The sequence below is a fragment of the Cyprinus carpio genome, chromosome A15 (genome assembly GCF_018340385.1).
Source record: "Cyprinus carpio isolate SPL01 chromosome A15, ASM1834038v1, whole genome shotgun sequence".
In the NCBI taxonomy this organism is placed as follows: Eukaryota; Metazoa; Chordata; class Actinopteri; order Cypriniformes; family Cyprinidae; genus Cyprinus; species Cyprinus carpio.
The window spans coordinates 547,051-568,823 of record NC_056586.1 but is presented as its reverse complement, the minus strand read 5'-3'; the positions used below and the strand labels follow the sequence as shown (position 1 = coordinate 568,823).

The following is a 21,773-nucleotide window of genomic DNA, read 5'->3' as shown; positions in this document are numbered from 1 at the left end:
GGCACAAACACATACGGCTCTATCACAGCGCTTGCCATCTCAAGTATCAAAACACACCACATGCTGGAAAGTGGGCGTGGCTACAGTACGATGAAGTCAGCCAATCACAGCAGTGGGCGTTTACTTTCGTTCCTGCAGGAGGAAACTCCCTTCAAATTGACTTCACCGAGAGTGCAAATGAGAAAATTATCATTTGTACAAATATTGGATGCAAAACACTTAAAAATGACCCCATGATTTGCTCATCCTCACACCATCCTAGGTGTGTATGACTTTCTTCTTTCAGTCGAATGCAGTCAGAGTTATGTTAAAAAATGTCCAGGCTCTTCCAAGCTTTATAATGGGAGTAAATGGGTGTTAAGATTTTGAAGTCTAATAAAAGTACATCAAAGTGCTCCACACGGCTCCTGTGTGTTCATAAAGGCCTCCAGAAGTGAATCAGTGTGTTTTTGTAAGAAAAGTATCCATATTTATAACTTTATAAACAGTAATCTCTAGCTTCCGCTGACTGTGTCACGCTCGTTCGCGAGAGACTGGTGTTCAGCGGATGATGCATAGCGTAAAGGAAGACCAGTCTCCTCTTGGCTTTTATCAAAATCATGCATCACTTCTCACCGGAGCTTACGCTACCTGTACATCCTGCATCCCTCTCTCATGAACGTGCGTCTCACAGTCAGCGGAAGCTAGAGATTATGGTTTGTAAAGTTATAAATATGGATATGTTTCTTATGCGAACGCATTGTTTCGCTTCAGGAGGCCTTTATTAACCCACAGGAGCCGTGTGGAGCACTTTCATGAAGGATGAATGCACCTTTTTGGACTCCAAAATCTTAACACCCATTCACTGCCATTATAAAGCTCGGAAGAGCCAAGACATTATTTAATATAACTCTGATTGTATCCGTCTGAAAGAAGAAAGTCATACACACCTAGGATGGCTTGAGGGTAAATCATGGGGTCATTTTCATTTTTCAGTGAACTATCCCTTTAACTAATGTTGAGAAACTAAATCTGAAAATCTGAAACTGCATTTCAAGCCCTATTTAATGTTTTAGCCTTTAGCTGGTGAGCTGGCTATGTAGGAAGCATCTGAAGGCACCATGGGCTTGTTCCTAAACATCTGCAGCAACATTCTCCTAATAATATAATAGTTTTTTTCTAATAGTTGATCTTTATGAATATGTTTGTGTATATTAGTATATTACTGATGTTCTCTGAAATCAGTGCATCAGCATTATTCACACAGTGTTTCTCCTCAGACGTGAGTGTTTCTGTCTCTGTGGGTGGTTGATGTTCATGTGTCTGGTGTGTTGTGTTTCAGGTGAAGAGCGTCTGACGCCCATCTCCTTCCCCTCGGCCCTTTCTGCACTGACCACTTTCTCTGACAGTCCTTCACTGAGCTCCTCTAGAACATCAGGACATCACAGATGGTCCTAAATGAGCTTGACGTTATTTTCATTACAGTTAAAAACAAAAACCTGTAATATAAAAAAGGTAAATTACAAATAATAGATTTTATAGATTGCAATTTTAATTATACCTCATCGTAGTAGTTGTTTTACTAACTTGTAATTACCTGCGATTTAATTCATTATGATTTTAAAAATGAAATTCTGCCTGGATAAGATGATTTTAATCACAGTGTTATTGTAGTAATGGGTTAAATGTGTTTAATCATCATGGAGATAATGTCACAATAATGACTTATAATAGGTTTTGTTTGGAATAGTTCACCCCAAAACTCAAATTTCTGTCATCATTTACTGTATGAGTTCCTTTATTCTGTGGAACATAAAATAAGATATTTTGAAGAATATTGATAATCAAAAACAAAAAGATAGAGAGAGAGAGAGAATACTACGTAAGTCAGTGGGGACCAGAAACTATTATTCTTCTAAATATTTACATGAATTTTTTTTAAGAAAGAAACTCATACATGTTTTGAGTAAATGATGACAACATTTTCACTTTCGTGTGTACTACCTCTTTAGTGCATCTTTTTCTTGTTGTTGTTGTTGTTATTTTGGGATAGAATATGTTGCACATTTCTTGACGAGGTTCAGGTGTTGTCTCAGGGAAGCATCAGTGAGTGTACTGAGTCTAGAAGCTCATCCGTCAGCCACAGATCAATAAACAAACTATAAATAAACGAAAACCCCCCACATACCCTCTGTTCCCCTATAACTGACACTGTGTGTCCCAGGACACTTTCACTGGTCCTGCTCGACAGATTTAGATGATTTTAGCTGGACTCATAAGTCTCTTAACTTAGCTTGTTTTTTATAACTATTGTTTTTTAATCATAATTCTGGTTTGTTTTCACAGTAGTGGGTTTTACCTTAATGATTTTAGTCCCCAAAAAATGAAATTGACTTTATTTGTATAACCTATATTCTACACTGAAAAAAAAAAAAAGTAATAAATAATAAAAATTGAAATTAGATAATTGTAGCAACAATTTTCACTTAGAAATTGCTAGTAAATTTCACAAAACAATTAAGTAACGTCACGTAACACATTGAATTAAATGTGAAATTTTAAAAGAAAGACTGGAACAGTATTTTCTTGTAATTTTACTGTATTTCAGTGTAATCCAGTTTCGTTTACAACTTCAAAAACTCATTTTCTTTACAGTGCACTGCTGAAAAGACAAACCGTTTTACTCATAAATATTGCGAATGGCATTATATGTTGACTTTATATTGAGTTTTTATACATGCTTCCCTACGATCAAGATTGATTTTACGTACAGTATCATCAGGAGTCTTTAAATGTCTTTTTGACTTGCCTTTGTCTCAGATGTGTGGCTTTTATGACTTTTCAGTGTTTTGCACAATTACTTTTGAAGATGTTACATTTTCCTTTAAAATACAGTGGAACATAAACAATAACAAATAGGTAAATATATTATTTCTTATCTGATTATGTCCCATCATGTCGTTGGCAGGTTTCGTAAGGTTCATATTTGTAATTGGCTGTATAAGGCTTCAGTCTCTTGAAAGCTTTTCTCAGTTCAGTTTGTAGTGCTGTATGTGAAGGTCTGTATATGTTGATGCATGTGTACAAAGATGTTCATTTGTACTGTTTGTGAGCGTCTGAACCAGTGACGCTCCAGCGGGGGTCTGATTCTGACTGCAGACAGCCAGCGGGGGTTTGGCTGCTCATTATGATAATAAATATCAGATGCATGGATTTCTCGTGACTTGTGTTGGTGTCTCAGGGATGTCCCTCAGCCGTCTGTGGACGATCATCTGAAGCCTCTGTCTCCGTTCGGTCTGTGTAACCGCTCTCTGTCCAGACTGGGTGTGCAGGTATCACTCATCACCTCACAAACTGAAACATCACGTGCTGCAGTGTTGCTTTGCAAATATTCAGTCACTGTTTTCATTATTTAAAAAGCATCATTGTCACCTGCAGCCATTAATGCAGTATGATCTCTGACTGCTGGACGTGAAGTCAAGAGAGGAGAGCGTGTGATGGAGCTCGTGCTGTCAGTGTCTCATGATGTTGTGTGGGCAGATGCCGGATCACTGCTGTCCACATCTGTCTTCACTGGCCTACAGGAGTGTCCTCAAATGAGCAGTACTGTCCAGTAATGCTGATAGAGACACATTTGTTTGTCAACAAATTTTGCATGCATTCTGATGTTTCTGTTTGATTAAAAATCCTCTCTGAGAATATGGGCTCCTTGTGCTGAATGCACAGATGTGTGCATGTCCTGTTTTTTATTTTTATTTTATTTATTTGGTAAGCCTTGTTGTTTCAGTATGTGCACATTTTTCTTTTCTTTTCTGTTGTTTTTTTTTTTTAAGTCTGAAGTATCCATCTTCCCTGCTGGAGGGAGAAAAAACCCTGGCTAAAACCGGCCTGTGCATTTAAGAGACATCTTAGTACAGGAATCAATTCTCACTATTAACTAGTTGCTTATTAGTGTGCATATTACTAACATAGTGGCTCATAAAGCACATATTAATGCTGTATTCTGCATGGCCATATTCTAGATCCCTTAATCCAAAACCCCATACCTAAAATTAACAACTACCTTACTAACTATTAATAAGCAGCAGATTAGGAGGCAAAAGTTAATAGTTCATATAATTTGAATTTAAGATAAAGTAGGACCAAAACAGGTCGTCAACCACAAAGTATTAGCTCACAGGCTGTTTAAGGGGTTTTCAGATAAATGTATTGTGTAAAACAGTTAAACAAAAACAGGAAAGATATGCAGTGGTCTTGGTCAGTGGAAATTGCATACCGTCGTTAGTTCAGAGTTGACTCTTGTGCTGTACACATTATTCCGTTATCATTAATCGGAGAAACCCAGCAGCTGAGATGCAAACCCTGTGACAACTAGCCCCGCTGTAGCGCCTGATCGGCGGAGCGCGCGCGCGTGATTGATGCTGATGCTGCGCGCGGACGCGCTCCTCTGATTGGCTGAGAGGAAGCAGCCCAGGACGCGACGCTCTTCACGCGCTGTCCTGCAGACGCTCGCGGAGGTGAAGCGGTGATGTCATGCGTGTGACTGTCGGACAGGACTGAGGACGCTCCGGGCATCTCTCAGGTAAACCCGCAGCCTCGCGCAATCATCCGCGTTTCTGAGCGACTATACGCGTGAAGATGCAGTGATCGGTTCGGTTCATGACTGTTCATGGTGGCGCCGGGATCCGCAGCGGTTCAGATCCATTACGTCACACGTCAAAGGGGGATTTGGTTCTCTTTTCTGTGCATGAACATACTGATGTTAATTGCTGTGAGGTGCAACAGAACTTTCCGCTCGGTGTTTAACATGCATGCTTCGGTCCCGAACCCGAGTCTGCTTTCCATCAGAACATGTTGATTTACAAGCTTAGGAAGTCAACCTGAATATTATAAGAGCTGCTTTTTTTGACATTTTATGTGAGCTTGAAATTCCGTACATGATTTGTTACTTTCTTTCTAAACGTCAAATAAACATAACTGATTTTAAATTTGAACTATTATAATATTTTAAAATGCATAGCAGGTTGCACGTTTAGTCTAAATTAGCCGGTTCCATTCAGTTTGCTTTGCACTTGTCATAAAGTATTATATTGTGTAAATATGCTAATATATATATTTCTTTGGTCACAATTGATAATATCATTTGTAGCTTTGCAACAGCAATCAACAATTAACGTTTGTGCACAATGTGTGTCTTCTGAATTCTGCTTTGTTTGTTTGTTTTTTTTGGGGGGGGGGGGGGGGGGGTAGCATGCTTAATGTGTGACACCGCTAATTATTATGTTTATGAATGATGAACATGAGTGTGATGATGTGTTTCCAACTTTAGGAAAGGATTTAGAATTATTAAATGTACATTCATCAAAATGCGGTGTACATTTATATCTCAGATTTGTTTGAGAGAATGATAGCAAATTTGATGTCTTTCTCTCTTCTGACCAGAGTAAACAGTCTCTCCATATTTTTTTCTTTCTTTGTAAAGTCACAGAAACGCTGTAGTGGAAATGTTCTTTTACTGTTGTTTTCATGATGCTGGGGGCTTGTGAGCTGTTTGTAAGGTACTTCCTCTCTCTCGATGAGATCCCATCTATCTGCTGTATGTGCCTCTATCTGCACTGTCCCAGCCCGTTTATTCCCAACAGTGTGGGGTAAAAGACTCATTTTGCTGCCTTTATGTTTACGCACCCTCTTCTTTAATCATTTCTTTTCACACAAATTGTTACTTTATATTTTTACCAATCGTCATACACTTTGAGTCTCCTTTAGTCTCTGTACCTTACACTAGAAATATTATTTCTGTTCTATGTTAATAATGTGAACAAATGGTTAGTCAGTCCATTTGTTCCTTCATTATCTCATTCAATAACTGACATTTTAAGACTTTAAATGTTGTTAATTTCCTAATGCTGTGATGTGTCTAAATGTCAAAATGCAGCGTGTGAATAATGCATGTGAATGTACTCAAATGTACTGAGTTGAGTCAGATCTTTAGCCTACAGACACACAGCTCTCAGTTCTCTCAGTTCTCCTCACGCTGTGTTACGCCTCTGGCCAGGCTTAAATATACAGAGTCTCTTGAATTTCACCCAAATACTCCATGTGCACTGCTGGGCTGTTGCCAAATCTGATTTTACAGTTCTTCGTTACAGTTCAACAGCCAAACTTGAGAGATTAGATTTCACTCAGTCACATGCATGAAGCTGCTGAGAAACACAATGCATGCTGATCTCGTGGAGCAGCGACATGTGGAGGAATAAAACCTTCCTGGAGCGAGAGGAAATGATCTATACAAGTTACATTCAGATTACAGACAGTTCTTGGATGTTGGACAAAGTTGCATTTGAAGAAACATGGTCTAAACATTTGGTTCATGCAACTTACAACGCATTGATGAGAAATATTTTTACAGTCATTTTCTAAATTTAATATTCTTATTCAACTATACTTTATCTCACAGAGATATGCATAAAAAGGGAATAATAACATGGCATAATTGTCACAGATCGTGCCTCTGTGGCTCTCTCCGATCACCGGAGGGTACCGTCACCTGAGTATTGAATCACAAACTTAATTTCCCATCAGCCCTGTACCTAGGTCTAATCACCTGCACAGGTGTTCCCCCTTAGCTCACCTATATAAACTGCTTCCGGACTCATACACATTGTGAAGTCTTGTTCTGCCCCGGCTAACATTTCCAAGCGTTTATCTATTTTGTTGGTTTCCTGGTATCTGACCTTAGACTGTTTATTGACTCCTGATTGCTCGTCTGTCGTCTGCCCTGACCTCCGCCTGGTAACCATTTCTGATTCTGGATATCCTGTTACATTCCTGAGGCTGTTGTTTGATTTCTGCCTGTCTGACCTTCCGCCAATAAATATACTGCAAATGGATCTGAACGTCTCTGAATCTGAATCATCACAGAAGTCTTCGCCAACACAGGATCCAGCAGCCATGTATCGTTTTACCTCCGAGGTATCATCCCAAGCCTCAATGCTGGCCGATCACCAGCAACAACTGGTGAAACTAACCTCACAGACCGAGGAGTTAGTGAGATCTATGCAGGCACTTACCATACAGGCAGCCACCTCAGCCCCTCCTACTGCATCTACGGTTCAGCCGGCTCAGAGTATGAGCTCGCCCACTAGCAATCCTCGTCTGTCACTCCCTGACAAATATGACGGTTCATCAGCAAGGTGTAAGGGATTCCTATTGCAATGTTCCATATTCATCAATCAGCAACCGCACCTCTATCCTACCGAGGATAGCCGAGTATCATTCATCTGCTCCTCTATGGGAGGGGGGACGCCTGCCATTTCCCACATATGACTCTTTTATAACACATAATCCCTTCAATTCTCACAAATTACAGATTTCTCTGCCAGTTTTAAGAGGTGTTTGAGCATCCAGCTGAAGGAAAGGAGCCTGGCGAGCTTCTACTTTCCCTACGCCAAGGAGGATCTTCTGCTGCTGATTACACTCTTTCCTTCTGCACTCTTGCAGCACAAACAAGTTGGGAAGACGGCCCGCTTAAATTACTCTACTGCAAGGGGCTCAACACAGATTTGCAGGCAGAACTGGCGTGTCTGGATGAAGGGAAGTCTCTGAGTCAATTCATGGACCTTACCATTCACATCGATAACCTGATGTGATCCCGGCGAGTGCCTCACATGAACCGTGCTGCCGACGCTCTCTCTGCAAGTCAGGAATCCGAACCCATGCAGATCGGCTACACTCGGCTCACAGCCAAGGAGAGGGAGAGAAGATTACGCAATTGCCTGTGTCTATACTGCGGACAATCCGGCTAGATGAGGGCAACCTGTCCTAACAGACCGACATCCCGAGACTCTGCTGCGGTGAGTTCCAATCCTTGTTCTCTGAAATCCTTTGAATTAGCAGTCACATTGAATTTTGGCAAGGAAAGAGTCAATTCCATAGCATTGATAGATTCAGGAGCTGCAGGAGATTTTATTGATCTATCATTCGCTAAAGCTCATAATCTTTCTCTCCTTCCATGCAAATCCCGGGTGGCAGTGGCAGCGTTAAACAGATGACCTTTGGGTACCGGAAGGATCCATTACATCTCTCAAGAATTCACCCTAAGCATGAGCACAATGCACACTGAAATTCATTCAATTGTTTGCCATTGAATCCCCACGAAATCCCATAATCCTAGGTCTGCCCTGGCTCGAGAAGCACAATCCCACAATATCATGGACTGATAAATAGATAATTCAATGGTCCAAAACCTGTCAACAGGAATCCCTGCAGCCTCTCACTAGGAGCACTTGGATCTCCACCCACACAGAGAATCCAGACCTCCTGAACATACCTGCGGAATACCATGATCTCACTCTAGCCTTCAGTGAAAGTAAGGCCACTCAGCTTCCTCCTCACAGACCCAGTGACTGTGCGATAGACCTCATCCCGGGAGCTATTCCCACAAGGGGAAAAATTTTCCCCCTCTCTCAACCTGAATCCGACGCTATGAAAGCGTACATCAAGGAACGAGTCTCAAAGGGATTTATTAGAACATCAACCTCCCCTGCTTCCACAGGATTCTTCTTTGTAAAGAAAAAAGACAGAGGTCTGCATCCCTGTATCGATTATCGCAGTCTTAAAGATATCACGGTGAAGTTTCGTTACCCTTTGCTATTAGTTCCAGCCGCTCTAGAACAGCTCCGCACAGCAAGATACTTCACCAAGTTGGACCTTCGCAATGCTTATAACTTAATTCGGATCAGGGAGGGAGACGAATGGAAAACAGCCTTCTCAACCACCACCGGGCACTATGAATATCACGTGATGTCGCTCGGGCTCGCCAACAGTCCCTCAGTATTCCAGGCGTTTGTGAATGAGGTATTCCAAGACATGCTAAACCAGAATCTCATTGTCTACACTGATTTTAATCTATTCTGAGACATTTGAAACCCACATGCAGGAGGTAAGAGCAGTACTTCAATGCCTAATTGACAACCAGTTATACGCCAAAACCCAGAAGTGTAAGTTTCATCAAACACAGATCTCCTTCTTGGGCTACATTATCAGTGCAGAGGGGGTGACCATGGACAACGGCAAGGTGCAAGCAGTAGTTAACTGGCCGCAATCCACCAACGTAAAAGAATTACAGCGTTTCCTGGGTTTCGCTAACTTCTACAGATGTTTTATCCGAAACTTCAGCATCATGTCATCCCAAATCATTACCCCACTTAAACAACTAAACAACATCTAAACTGGTGTGTTACCGCATTTAAACAACTCAAGGAGAAATTCACTACAGCTCCCATCCTGCACCATCCAGATCCTGAACGGGAATTCATTGTGGAGGTGGACGCCTCCAACACAGGAATTGGGGCAGTGGTGTTGCAGCGGCATGGAAGTCAGGCCAAACTTTTCCCCTGTGCCTACCACTCACGTAAACTCACCTCAGCCAAACAAAACTATGATGTTGGTGACAGAACTTTTGGCCATGAAAGCCGCCGTCGAGGAATGGCGGCATTGGTTGGAGGGGGCTCGCCTGCCCTTCGTGATCCTGACAGACCACCGCAATTTACATTAACATTAAGGCCGCTAAACGACTGAACCCCAGACAGGCCAGGTGATCCCTCCTCTTTATCTGTTTCAACTTTAAGGTCACATATTGCCCAGGCTCAAAGAACGGCAAGGCCTACGCTCTGTCTTGTCAGTTTGATAATTCCCCTAGTTCACCCACGTCTGACCCAGTACTTCCTGTACTCTCATTCCAGCCCCGGTGCAGTGGGATATCATGACCAAGATTTTGGCAGCGCAGAGGAGAGAACAACTACACTACCATTCTGACGGTAGTCGATCGTTTCTCAAAAGCTTGCAGATTTGTTCCCTTGGCAAAACTACCCACAGCTTTAGAAACAGCGGAGGCTTTTATACAACAGGTTTTCAGACTTTACCTGAATATATTGTCTCTGATCGGGGTCCCCAATTCACCGGGTTTGGCAGGCATTCTGTGGCCAACTCAACATTAATGTCAGTTTGACCTCCAGATATCACCCCCAGGCTAACAGACAGGTTGAGAGGCTCAATCAAGAACTCACACACTTTCTGCACACCTATTGCCGCCAGAACCAACAAGACTGGAGCCGCTTTTTCATGTGGGCCGAATATGCCTAGAATTCATTACGCAAACCCTCTACTGGCCTTACCCCGTTCCAGTGTGTACTAGGATATCAACCCCTTCTGTTTCCCTGGTGCGGGGAGCCTACAGATCTCCTGGCCATGAATGCCTGGTTACAAAGGAGTGAGGAGACATGGAACACTGCTCATGTACACTTACAACGAGCAGTTCGAAGAGTCAGAGAACAGGCTGATCGTCATAGGAGAAGGGGACCCGAGTACGCTCCCTGACAGTGGGTGTGGCTTTCATCCAGAGATCTTCATCTTCGACTTCCAGCAAAAAATTAAGTCCTAGGTACGTGGGTCCTTTTAAGATTCTCAGACAAATAACCCCTGTATCATTATTTGTCTGAGAATAGAGTTTGACTCCTAACCCTAAGGTGAAGTTGTGGACTAATGGTTAGAGAGTTTGACTCCTAACCCTAAGGTTGTGGGTACGAGTATCGGGCCGGCAATTCCACGACTGAGGTGCCCTTGAGCAAGGCACCGAACCCCCAACTGCTCCCCGGGCGAAGCAGCATAAATGGCTGCCCACTTCTCCGGGTGTGTGTGTCACGGTGTGTGTGTGCAGAGTGAATTCACTGTTTAGACGCCGAGGCAGCTCAAGCTCGCTGGTGGTCCGAGAGGAGAGAGGGACCAGGATGAGGTCACCGAAGAGAGCTCCCCTCCCTTCATCATCGACAGCAAGGAAGCTTACCGAGTACGGGAGATTCTCGACTCAAAACGCCAAGGCAGGGAGTTACAGGACTTTATTGACTGGGAGGGGTATGTTGCAGAGGAGAGATCCTGGGTGAGATCAAGGGACATCCTGGATCCCGCACTCACCACTGCGTTTCATCGAAATCACCCTGAAAGGCCTGCTCCCAGACCCTGTGGAAGACCTCGGCGTCGCGCTGGTCCTCGCTTCAGGAGCCGCTCTCAGGGAGGGGGCTCTGTCACAGATCGTGCCTCTGTGGCTCTCTCCGATCTTTGGAGGGTACCGTTACCTGAGTATTGAATCACAAACTTAATTTCCCATCAGCCCTGTACCTAGGTCTAATCACCTGCACAGGTGTTCCCCCTTAGCTCCCCTATATAAACTGCTTCCAGACTCATACACATTGTGAAGTCTTGTTGCCTTGTTGCCTCGGCTAACATTTCCAAGCGTTTATCTATCTTGTTGATTTCCTGGTATCTGACCTTAGACTGTTTATTGACTCCTGATTGCCTGTCTGCCGCCTGCCCTGACCTCCGCCTGGTATTTCTGACATTCCTGACGCTGTTGTTTGATTTCTGCCTGTCTGACCTTCCGCCAATAAATATACTGCAAATGGATCCGAACGTCTCTGACTCTGCATCACAATAATGCTATACAGCAGTTCTCTGAAGCATTTTTATGTGCAAACTTCATACCAATACACAGTAAAAAGAGCAAAAATATGCTTCATGTGGTGACATGAAATTGTTCAGACAGGACCACTTTGGCAAGTTACTTGAGTTTATTGAAACTTATCTTTGGCGGTATGGTTCCTTATTTGGGTTCTTGCTCCAAAATTAATTGAACATACAAGAGCTTTAACATTAACCCCCCAGAACCATCAGCTTGGAAATACATAGACAATTAAGACACTTAGTAATGTCTTTAAAAGCGAACAGTGGTAATCGTGTAGATGTGGCAGTGGGACGTCTATCCTGTAGCTTGATTATGAGGATGAGTGACTCTCAGCAGTGAGGTCCATGCCAGCCGGGACTTGAAAGCCTTAGTGATCTGAAACAAAAGAAGACGACAACCAGAAGGTGCACAGTAGTATGCTCATGCTTATAATGGGGAGGGAGGGAGGGTTGCGAGCAGTTTGAGCGTACTTACAGAGCAATAATGCCACGTATATATGTCCCGTGTCTAATAGGAGAATGGTAGTGATTGGAGCGATTTGACAGCTGACCGCATCAGTTGGTCACAGCACTATGCCTACGTGGCCTGACTGAACTAACGCTGCGCTCGATTTAAAGCCAAATGTATGATTTAATGTGACTGAATCCAGCAGACTACATCAGACAGACCAATAAAAGTCATTTTAAGCCTCTTTATACTGTTACAAACTGTTTTTACAGTGTATGTACTGTAAAATTCACTGAAGCTTTTACTGTTCCTGGGTTTACTGGTATCTGAAGCATAGCGTGAAACATCAGTTTAACACTGAAAGAGAACGAGTTAAGAAGGAAGTTGCAAATCTTAAAGGGATAATTCACCCAAAAATAAAAAAGTACTGTCAATAATTACTTATTAAGTTGGTCCCCCCAAATGTTTAAGACTTGGTTACAGCCTTGGATCAAACTTTAGAGTGCAAAGTTACAACATCAGAGCGTTTCTCCCATCCGTCTCTCTCTCTCTCTCTCTCTCTCTCTCTCTCTCTCTCTCTCTCTCTCTCCCCAGAAGAGCCTCTGCCCTTGATGAGCTGCTTAATTATAGATATTAAATTAATTTGCTATCTGCATGCATAATGTGCAGCTAAGGTGAACTGACTTCTAATTGGAGCTGTTTTCTGCCCTTCATTGCTCTCTGGTGTATCTGTGCATGTGGCACAGGCTTGGCTCCAGAGATGTTTAGCTTTCGTCTCAGAGATGTTTACAGTCACACATCAGACAGACGCTCTTCTGTCTAACACCAGAATGATGTGTCCATGAATAGCAGTCGGTGCATTTGCCATTCTGTGTGCATGTTAGTGGAGTTTATTAATTCACACATCACTTTTTTCTATTGTGCTTTAATTTTCAGTGTATGAATGAATCAATGATTCCTCAAATCATGTGTGTTGTTGAGCAGAGCTGACCTGCTGTTAACTGATCAGATGCATACTTTTACATTTTTAATCAACCTATGTATATTTGATATATATTTTGCTTTGCATGTTACAGTGTGGCAGGAAATGATTTTAATCTTGAATAATTCAGATTAACCCAGTGAGTATCTGCTTATCGGTTGAGTTTTACAGGGCCAGCAGCACTCAGATTTCCTTCAGTTCGAGCTGTATAAGTTTTTCGCTCTGCTGTAGATGTTTGTGAATGTAGAATAATTGCCTCTGGAGTAAATTGATTTCCAATTTTCCAATTAATGACAGTGCCTGCAGATAAAGCTCTTTTCCCTTATTCACCGTTTCTCCTGTACTGGGTCACTGATGACATGCTTTCACAAATAAAAGCAGCTGCTCTCGGATAAGACGAGATGTGTAAAGGCGATAAAGGTCAGGAAAACCACTGTCTGATAGAGAGAGAGAGAGAGAGAGAGAGAGAGATCACTGTTGGAAACCTGTTTTACTTCTGTATCTGAAAATTCAATTCAAGTTTATTTGTATAGCGCTTTTTACGATACAAATCATTACAAAGCAACTTTAAATTCAAGTGGATAGCACAATGACAGATCAAATGCTGAGGAAGCAACTTACAGAAAATTAAGTTTCTACAATATTTAGTAGTAGCTTATCATGGTGACTGTCATTTCATGTGCATATAGCAGAAATGTTCAGAACACAGTCAAAATATAACAGAACACACAAACTTCAATAGGAAAACAATGGATCACAATGACAGTTCGGACGCTGAGGAAATTGTAAATGTTTATTCATACTCATATAACAGAACACATACAATTATGAGACTGCTATGCAGCAATATGCACTTTAATGCTGGATTTGTTTCAGCTTTTGTCTTCTCCAGATGTTAACTGATGGACTGGAGTGCTGTGGATTATTGTGATGTTTTTATCAGCTGTTTGGACTCTCATTCTGACGGCACCCATTCACTGCAGAGCATCCATTGCTGAGACACTGATGCAATGCTACATTTCTACAAATCTGATGAAGAAATAAACTATCCTGATCTTGGACGGCCCAAGGCTGAGCACATTTACAGCAAATTTTCATTTTTGGGTGAACTATTCCTGTATTAGTTCCATGATGTGTGTATTTTTCATGTGAGGCTGACACAGAGATGTTGTTGTGTTCAGTGTTCTTGTGTCTTTTTGTGAGATACTGAAATATCCACACCTCTGCTCTGACACCTTGAGTTTTTTCATTTAGTCCATATTCACTGGAACATATTGAAGTGGTCACAGTAGGAATGAAATTAGTAGATAAAAATAATTGACACTATAAATATTCTGCAATGAACGTACAGACTACCTATTAACTAGCATGAGATACTGTTTGAAAATCACTTTAGTGCTTATTTCTTATTTTTGTTTTGTATCATATGTAAAGGGCTAGTTTATCTGTAAATGAAAATTCTGTCATAATTTACTCACCTTTATGTGGTTTAAACCTGAATGATACGAAAGCAGATGCTCAGCAGGATGTTCATGCTGCTCTTCTCCATACAATGCGTTTGAAACAACATGAAGGTGTGTAAATGATTTCTGAATGACATATAAGGGCTGATTTACATTAGGACAAGTCTCAGGTTTAAAAATAAACCATCAGGAATAACCTCATACAGTGCAAATACTGCCATAAACTGCCATTTTATTAGTCATAAGGGCATAACTGGTTAAATGACTATTGATTGCTTTAGTTTTCAGGTGGAAAGACGCGTCTCATCGACTCTGCTGTGTTGCCACCAGAAGCTAAAGCTGAAAAGGTGAAGAAAATAATACATTTATACACACATGACATTATTGTTACAAAATCCCAGAATATAACTGCATATTATAGAGGGAAAGCTCATCCTAGAAGATGGTTTGTAGCCTGCACTCATGAACATGGCAGATTGTACATTTTCTCATCAAACTGAAGTCATTTCACATCCTGTTCCTGAACTTATTTGGAAGTCAACACACTGTGGTTTTCCCTCTGTATCTGAGACTTTTCCTAAATGATCAACCGCACCGTGTTCAGTTCTCGTGTCGCATGCTGTCTGTTGTCATAGAAACGGCCATCAGCAGAGAGCCGGAGGTCCACGACATCACACGCAGAAGCTGCTGCTGGAGAACAAGCCAGAACGTGAGTGAGAGAACTTTAAACATGCTTGTGTCGTAATGATGTGATGATGAGAAATGCACATTGAATAAACAGAATCATTGATATCGTGAGACTTGATGTGCTGTCAGTTGGTGACGTCTCACTGATGATGCTTGCAAAGGCAAGTGTCATTGTTACCATGTACAGTATTAATGCATCTGTGTTACTGATGTGAGATTTGCACAGGTTAAACATGTCAACCTCTAGCTCTTCAGACTGTTATTCGATGCAGTGTTTAAGCTTCAGTGGATGTTTTGTGAATGTGAATGCAGCTTGTATCTTAGGGCAATGAATATGAGAGCAAAACAAACACATTGGTCTCAACGCTGTTAAACTATCTGAAAATAACTAAATTAGTTCTCTAAATTACAAGCAAATATCTCCGATTGAAGCATCTACATCACTCTTCAGCTAGTTACATCAGGACATTTTTTATTATTGTATTTTTTAACTATTATTCTAAAAGATAAATTATAACAGCTTTAAATGTGTGTTTCTTTATGCACTTTTCAGCAACAGTCTTTCAAATGCCAGAATTTCTCAGTTTTGTCATCCATCCAAACCTTTATTATATTATATCCCCTCTATTATAAATGTACAAAACTCTTTTAAATTAGGTCATTTCAGCTTAGGACTTCATACATTAGTGCTTAAGTTCACCAATGTTTTTAGGCATACAGTTTTTGTAACATATAGTTGCCACCATTAGCTCTGTCACTACCATCAAGCTAAGGATCAACAGTTGAGTTTTCCAAACATGTTTCTGTTTCATTATGACATTGAGTAGATTGGATTCACAAATGCTCCATTTATTTGTATATTTTTAAATATAATGTTAAAGGGATAATTCACCCAAAAATGAAGAATGAGAAGAAAAAATAAAAATTACAAATTTGGCTCCACTTTCTCACCCTCATGTTGTTATTTTATATTTTGAAGAATGCTGGTAACAAATTGACGGTAGCCATTGACTTCCATGGTATTTTTTCCCCCTTACTATGGAAGTCAGTGGCTACCGCCAACTGTTTGGTTATCAATTTTCTTGCAATTATCTTCATTTATGTTCAACAGAAGAAAGAAACTCATGTAGATTTGGAACAAGTAGAGGGTGAGTAAATGACAGAATTTTCATTTTTTTGGGGTGAATTATCACTTTAATTGACAGTTAATTAAACTGTTGTATTAGTAGAAGTCCAAGACTTATCCAACCAGTGTCACTGTCATCACACACGATACCAAATATCCACTTGAAGGCCATGATCTTTATTCCACGATACGTGATAAATATTTGAACACAAAAACAGCTTTGAAGAAGTTTAATTTGTGAAATTGTTAAGTTTATAAAAGACTCTGACTTGAACTGATGAATCATTGAATTAGGTTTGTGAGCAGTTTGAAATCTCATTCAGATTACATGTTCCACAGACATATCTTAACCTTTAAAACTTCACCTTGTGTTCTTCATATCCCAGAATCCACAGAGCTTGGCCTGGTCCTGGAGCGCGAGCGAGCACAGCAGACAGGAGCTTTTAAACACACTGCCCTTCAGGACGAGATGGATCCGCTCGAGTTCCACGCCGCTGAGGTAGGAGCATCTCTGTTACACTCCTGCAGATCACTCTTAGATCTGTGCTGGCCTCATGCCCATCTCTGTAATTACTGCTCAATTAGGTGAGGATTGTTGATTGATTAATGAAGATGAGATTGTCTTGTTGTGTTTGGCTCTTGAGTGTGCAGTGAAGTGTTCACAGAAAACAGCGGCCTACCGCAAATCTCTGTGTAAATGCTGCTTTTCATGGTTTATATGATGAATTTCATTGGCTAATGAGATTGGAGAGTTGAGTCCTGCTCTTTCAGTGGTATTATAACATCATTTAAACCATTGAAACGGTCGGTTTTGGTCTGTTATTGGTCATCAGCAAATTCTTATCTACTGGCTCCTTCCCTAACCGCATTAAACATGCTGTGACACCATATCTTAAAACCTAAGCTTGAGTCTTCCTCTCTGTCTTATTTTCGAATCTACCTTTTATCCTTGAAAAAGTTGTAATGATTCAGTTAAAATCGTATTTGACTGTGAATTCTCCTCATGAAATTTTTCAGTCTCAAATGATATCTTTACAAAAACCAACTTAAAAATCCAGGGATTTAGTCTTATTAGATCTGAGTGCTGTGTTTGATTTGGTCAGCGATGAGGTCCAGTTGACCCGTTTGGAGATATCAGTGGGTCTTTATGGTACAGTATTAGTTCTGTTCTTATTTGACTAACAGGTGATTCGCTGTTCATACTGGTCATCACTTCTCTAACTATGGAGTCCCACAGGGCTCAGTCCTTGGACCGTTGTTGTTTTCCCTGTATATGCTCCCTCTGGTGTCCATGTTTAATAAGTATGGAGTATATTTTCACTTATACACTGATGATGACATACGTATTGCTTCAGTGTTCCTTGACCACTGATTTGATTAGTGTTTTAATATTGTACTATACTGTTGTTTTTTTGTATTTCTTATACAAAAAAAGAGTTTTATTTCTGTTTTTCTCATTCATTCATTCATTCATTCATTCATTCATTTGTATTTCTCGTAGTTTTATTTCTGTTTTTCTAATTTTATTCATTTATTTATTAATTGTTGTTTTGGTCAACCTTGCTAGTTTTTAAATGTGTATTATAAATAAGTATAGTATTCGGTGATGTACAGAAGTAGCTCTGCAGACAAGAGCTTTATAAGGGCAAACACTTGAAACTTTTCTTGAGATAAACATTTATATTTGTTAAGCGTGGTGTGAGTGGAATAATTGAGTCTGGACGGCTGAATTAATGAAGTGAAAATGATTCTGCTCAGTGCCGGGCCACATCACCACCTCTGCCCTCCCACGCATTCATTTTTAATAATTCACAGGTTGTCACCTTACTCATTTCAGGGGAGTTATGCAGGATATTACTGCAAAACTAGCTGATATGTATGTATTGATTATTTTTAGCTTGCCTTTCAAGGTCTTGGCATGTTTTTGCAGTGCAGTGCTTTTAAACATAGATAACTCATGTTTGAGAGCAAATATGTGACAGTAACAACAGCAGATATGATTCAGTGCACATACTGAACGTGTCTTTGGCCTGACACACTCATTTCAGGAGTCTCTACCTGTGATTTCCACAATGTGAAAAATGTGGACAAAAAAGAAAACACAAAAACAGAAGCAGATAAACTTCCATATGGAAATGTATTATATGACATATGTTGCCATATATCAAGTGTGATGGAAACATATGGGAATAAAAAGTCTATAAAAACACTCACAAATATTTTAGCCTATATATAAGCTTTATGTACTTGAAACTGCATGTAAGATATTCATCAGTTTTACACAGTTTTACCATAATCTAATTTGCTTTGCTTATTTGACTTTGTTATTCTTCTATTATAATTAGTAGTAACTTTAGTGACTAATAATTCAGAAGTTTCACACAGGAAATAGAATGTGTGATGAATATAAGATGATAAAATATGATGAATATGAGGAAAGGCCACATGATCTCCGTAGCTGCTCTGAGAATCCCTTCACAAGCATTTCTTTTTATTGATAAAAAACTATCATTAAAAAGTCAAGTCACATTTATTTACATAGCATTTAACACAATACAGAAGCAGCTTTGAGTTAATAAACAGGAAAACAACAGAGCTAATGTAAAATTCAGCAATTATGAAACAAAACAAAAAATATCGAAAATCATATTTTGAAAATTAATCCAAAAAAAAAATAACAATTAAAAAAAATTTCAAAAAAAAAGAAAAGATGATTAAATCTGAGTTATTGGAATAAAGAAATATATTACTTTTTACATATATTTTCAGGTCAAAAAAAATAAAAAAGGAAGAGGTGATTAAATCTGAGTTATTGGAATAATACTTGCTATATTGCAACAAACACAAAAATTGCAATATGCATCAAATCCTAAACCAAATATTGTGATAAGATCACATTACAGCTAACTGGCGAATCCCTCTCATGCACACTCAAATAAATCAGAGCAGGATGTAATATACCATTCGATAAGCAATAAAGAAAATCCTTTCTTGCTTTCAATACAGGATCCCTAATGCAAGAAAGTGTTGGAAGACCTTGAACAAACACACCCTCCATTAGTCTATTGATGTTCTGTAATGATAATGGCTCATGTCTCCTGCTTCAGTTCAGTTTACAGCGACACTCTTCGGCTGGAGAAGAACTGATGCTCGTAATGAAGGGGAAACACATCTGTGAAAAATATATAAATGCACAGGAATAAACTCACAACTCAAAACTCTAACATAACATAAAGGTACACACCTGAAATAACCCTAGCATGATTGAAACACATTCAGTGTCCGGAAAATGGTGATTTTGGTTTGTTCAGCCTCAGAGGTCTTTTATGCAACAGTTAAAATCATGATTTGTTGAGGAGATCTTTGGTGTACTCCAATGTCAGAAGTCATGCTATTCTGCAGCATATCAAAGATGAATGGTGTGTGTGTGTGTGTGTGTGTGTGTAAATAACGGATGTGTGAGTTTTCTCCTCAGTGTGTGTGTGTGTGTGTGTGTAAATAACGGATGTGTGTGAAAGGTCAGCGCACTGCATCCCTCCGCAGTAAACAGGTCACGGCTCAACCTTCACGTCACTCAGTCTCAAGGTTTCTCCTCATGAATTCTGTGTTCTTATATGTGGGGCAAAAGCTGCATCTGTCCTACATCCGCCTCCTCCAGCGCAGACTGAAGTGTGTTGAGCAGATGGTGTCGGTCTCTGTGAAGAGCTCTAGCAGCTTTATTTCTGTGCTGTGATTGTCTGGATGTGCTGATGATGACGGCCGGTTGTAGTTCTATTCACCTGTGCTTCTTGTTAGAAGAGGTGAAGCTGTACTGACAAACAGCTTGTTAAAAGAAAAACTAAGTCAAAACAGTTTGTTTATTTTATTTTTAAACAATATGTTTTAATGTGAACTTTTGTAGAAGATTTACAAATGTGTTAAAAGAAACTGAGTATATGTGTAGACATGTTGTTGTGGTGTTAAACAGCAAATACTTGACATTGAAAACAGAAGAGCCATTTAAACACCAAAACAAGTTAGAAAGCAGGAAACGATCATCGAGTAAAACCAACAACAGTAACTAAAAAATGTGAACTGTATCTCTTCAATCTTACATTTCAAAGACGAATGCAGAAAATGGTGTCACTATCATTAATTTAAACTCAAACTAATGTTTCTGGTTCATTTCTTTATTTGATGATTGATCATGTATTGTTTTGATAAAAATAATTGTTGTAACCTAAACGTAATATAGGGTTGTAAAACCAGTCCAGTGTGCTCAGGTTTCCAGTTTACTCTTCATTACATTACAGATAGTCTGTATGTACATTTATCTAAAGTCTTTGCTTTCAAAATGCTTGCAATAAACAATCTTAAATATATTTTTTCTTAAGGCACATTAGGAGAAGCATCTACATAATCCTGAATGCACTTAAAAATACAAAATCGATTCATTAATCATAACTGAATCTAATTGAATCAAATCTCACTGTGAATCGGATCAGATTGGATCAAATCTTTCTAAATTTGCGAAAATTGTTCCTGAATCAAATCAAAAATCTATTAAATCTATTTTTTGAATCAATTTCACTTTCTACCAGAAGATTCACAAAGTTATGGCACAATAAATCTGTCTTTCTTTACTGCCCCCACTGGATAAACTGCACATTGCATCAGTTTTAGAAAATGTTGTAGAGCGACAAGATTTCACATTTAGTGAGGGCCAAGCTTTTCAATCAATAAAACTACCGCTGTTAAGCACTATTATTGGGGCTTCAATTCCAACATTTGTATATGTTATATTTACACTTTATATAAAGAAGTAACTTACAGATACTTATAGAAACCAGAAACCATAACTCTTCGCCATGATTCTAGCGTGTTCTGGAGTGAAGAGTCCTGCATAATCGCTTCTCTGTGATCTTCTGGTCTGTAGATGTGTTTTAGGTTCCTCCTTCAATGTGTATCTGTGAGATTTTCTCACCTCTGTCATACCAAACATAAATGAATAAAAATAATATAAGCTGACTGTCTGATGTATGTGTGCACGTGTGGTTCAGATCCGCTGCTGGAGGACGAAGGCCCATTTGTCATTGTGACCCGTGGAATCGCAGCGTAAGCACTCCGCACGATTGTTTCATAATCTCTCACGCCGACTTGAGTGTGAAAAAAAAAAAACATGACAGCTTCATCTCTGCCCCGACTGCTTGTTTCCCCATTCGTCACTGGGTCGCTTCTAATTAGATGCTAACGGGTCGTAGGATTTACAGGTAGTGTGTGAGGGAGCGGATTGTAAATCACAGTCCTGACTCCTGCATTGATCGGCACCATCCCATTTAACACTGCTGGCTTTAACCTATCAGCTCAGCGTTTACTAGTATCCTAATGGTTGCAAACGGGTGTATTTCTTCACACATTTGCTCCGCTGGAGTCCTGAAAGCCTGGGGTCCATTAGTGCTGTGAGTGTCTGTACCTGCAAATGATGCTTCTGAATTAGCCATTGATTTTTGGTTGATGAGTTTGATGGCAGAGATTTATCGCAGATGTCCGAGGCTGACAAAGTGACTCATATGGGGGAGATACAGCGAGTGT

The 21,773-nt window shown here is 40.1% G+C and overlaps 2 pseudogenes; both read left to right on the top strand.

Annotated features, from left to right (window-relative positions):
- Positions 1-1,848, top strand: part of LOC109063032 — an 11,403-nt pseudogene extending 9,555 nt beyond the window's left edge.
- Positions 1,849-4,438: 2,590 nt separating this feature from the next.
- LOC109054626 overlaps positions 4,439-21,773 on the top strand; it is a 178,199-nt pseudogene continuing 160,864 nt past the window's right edge.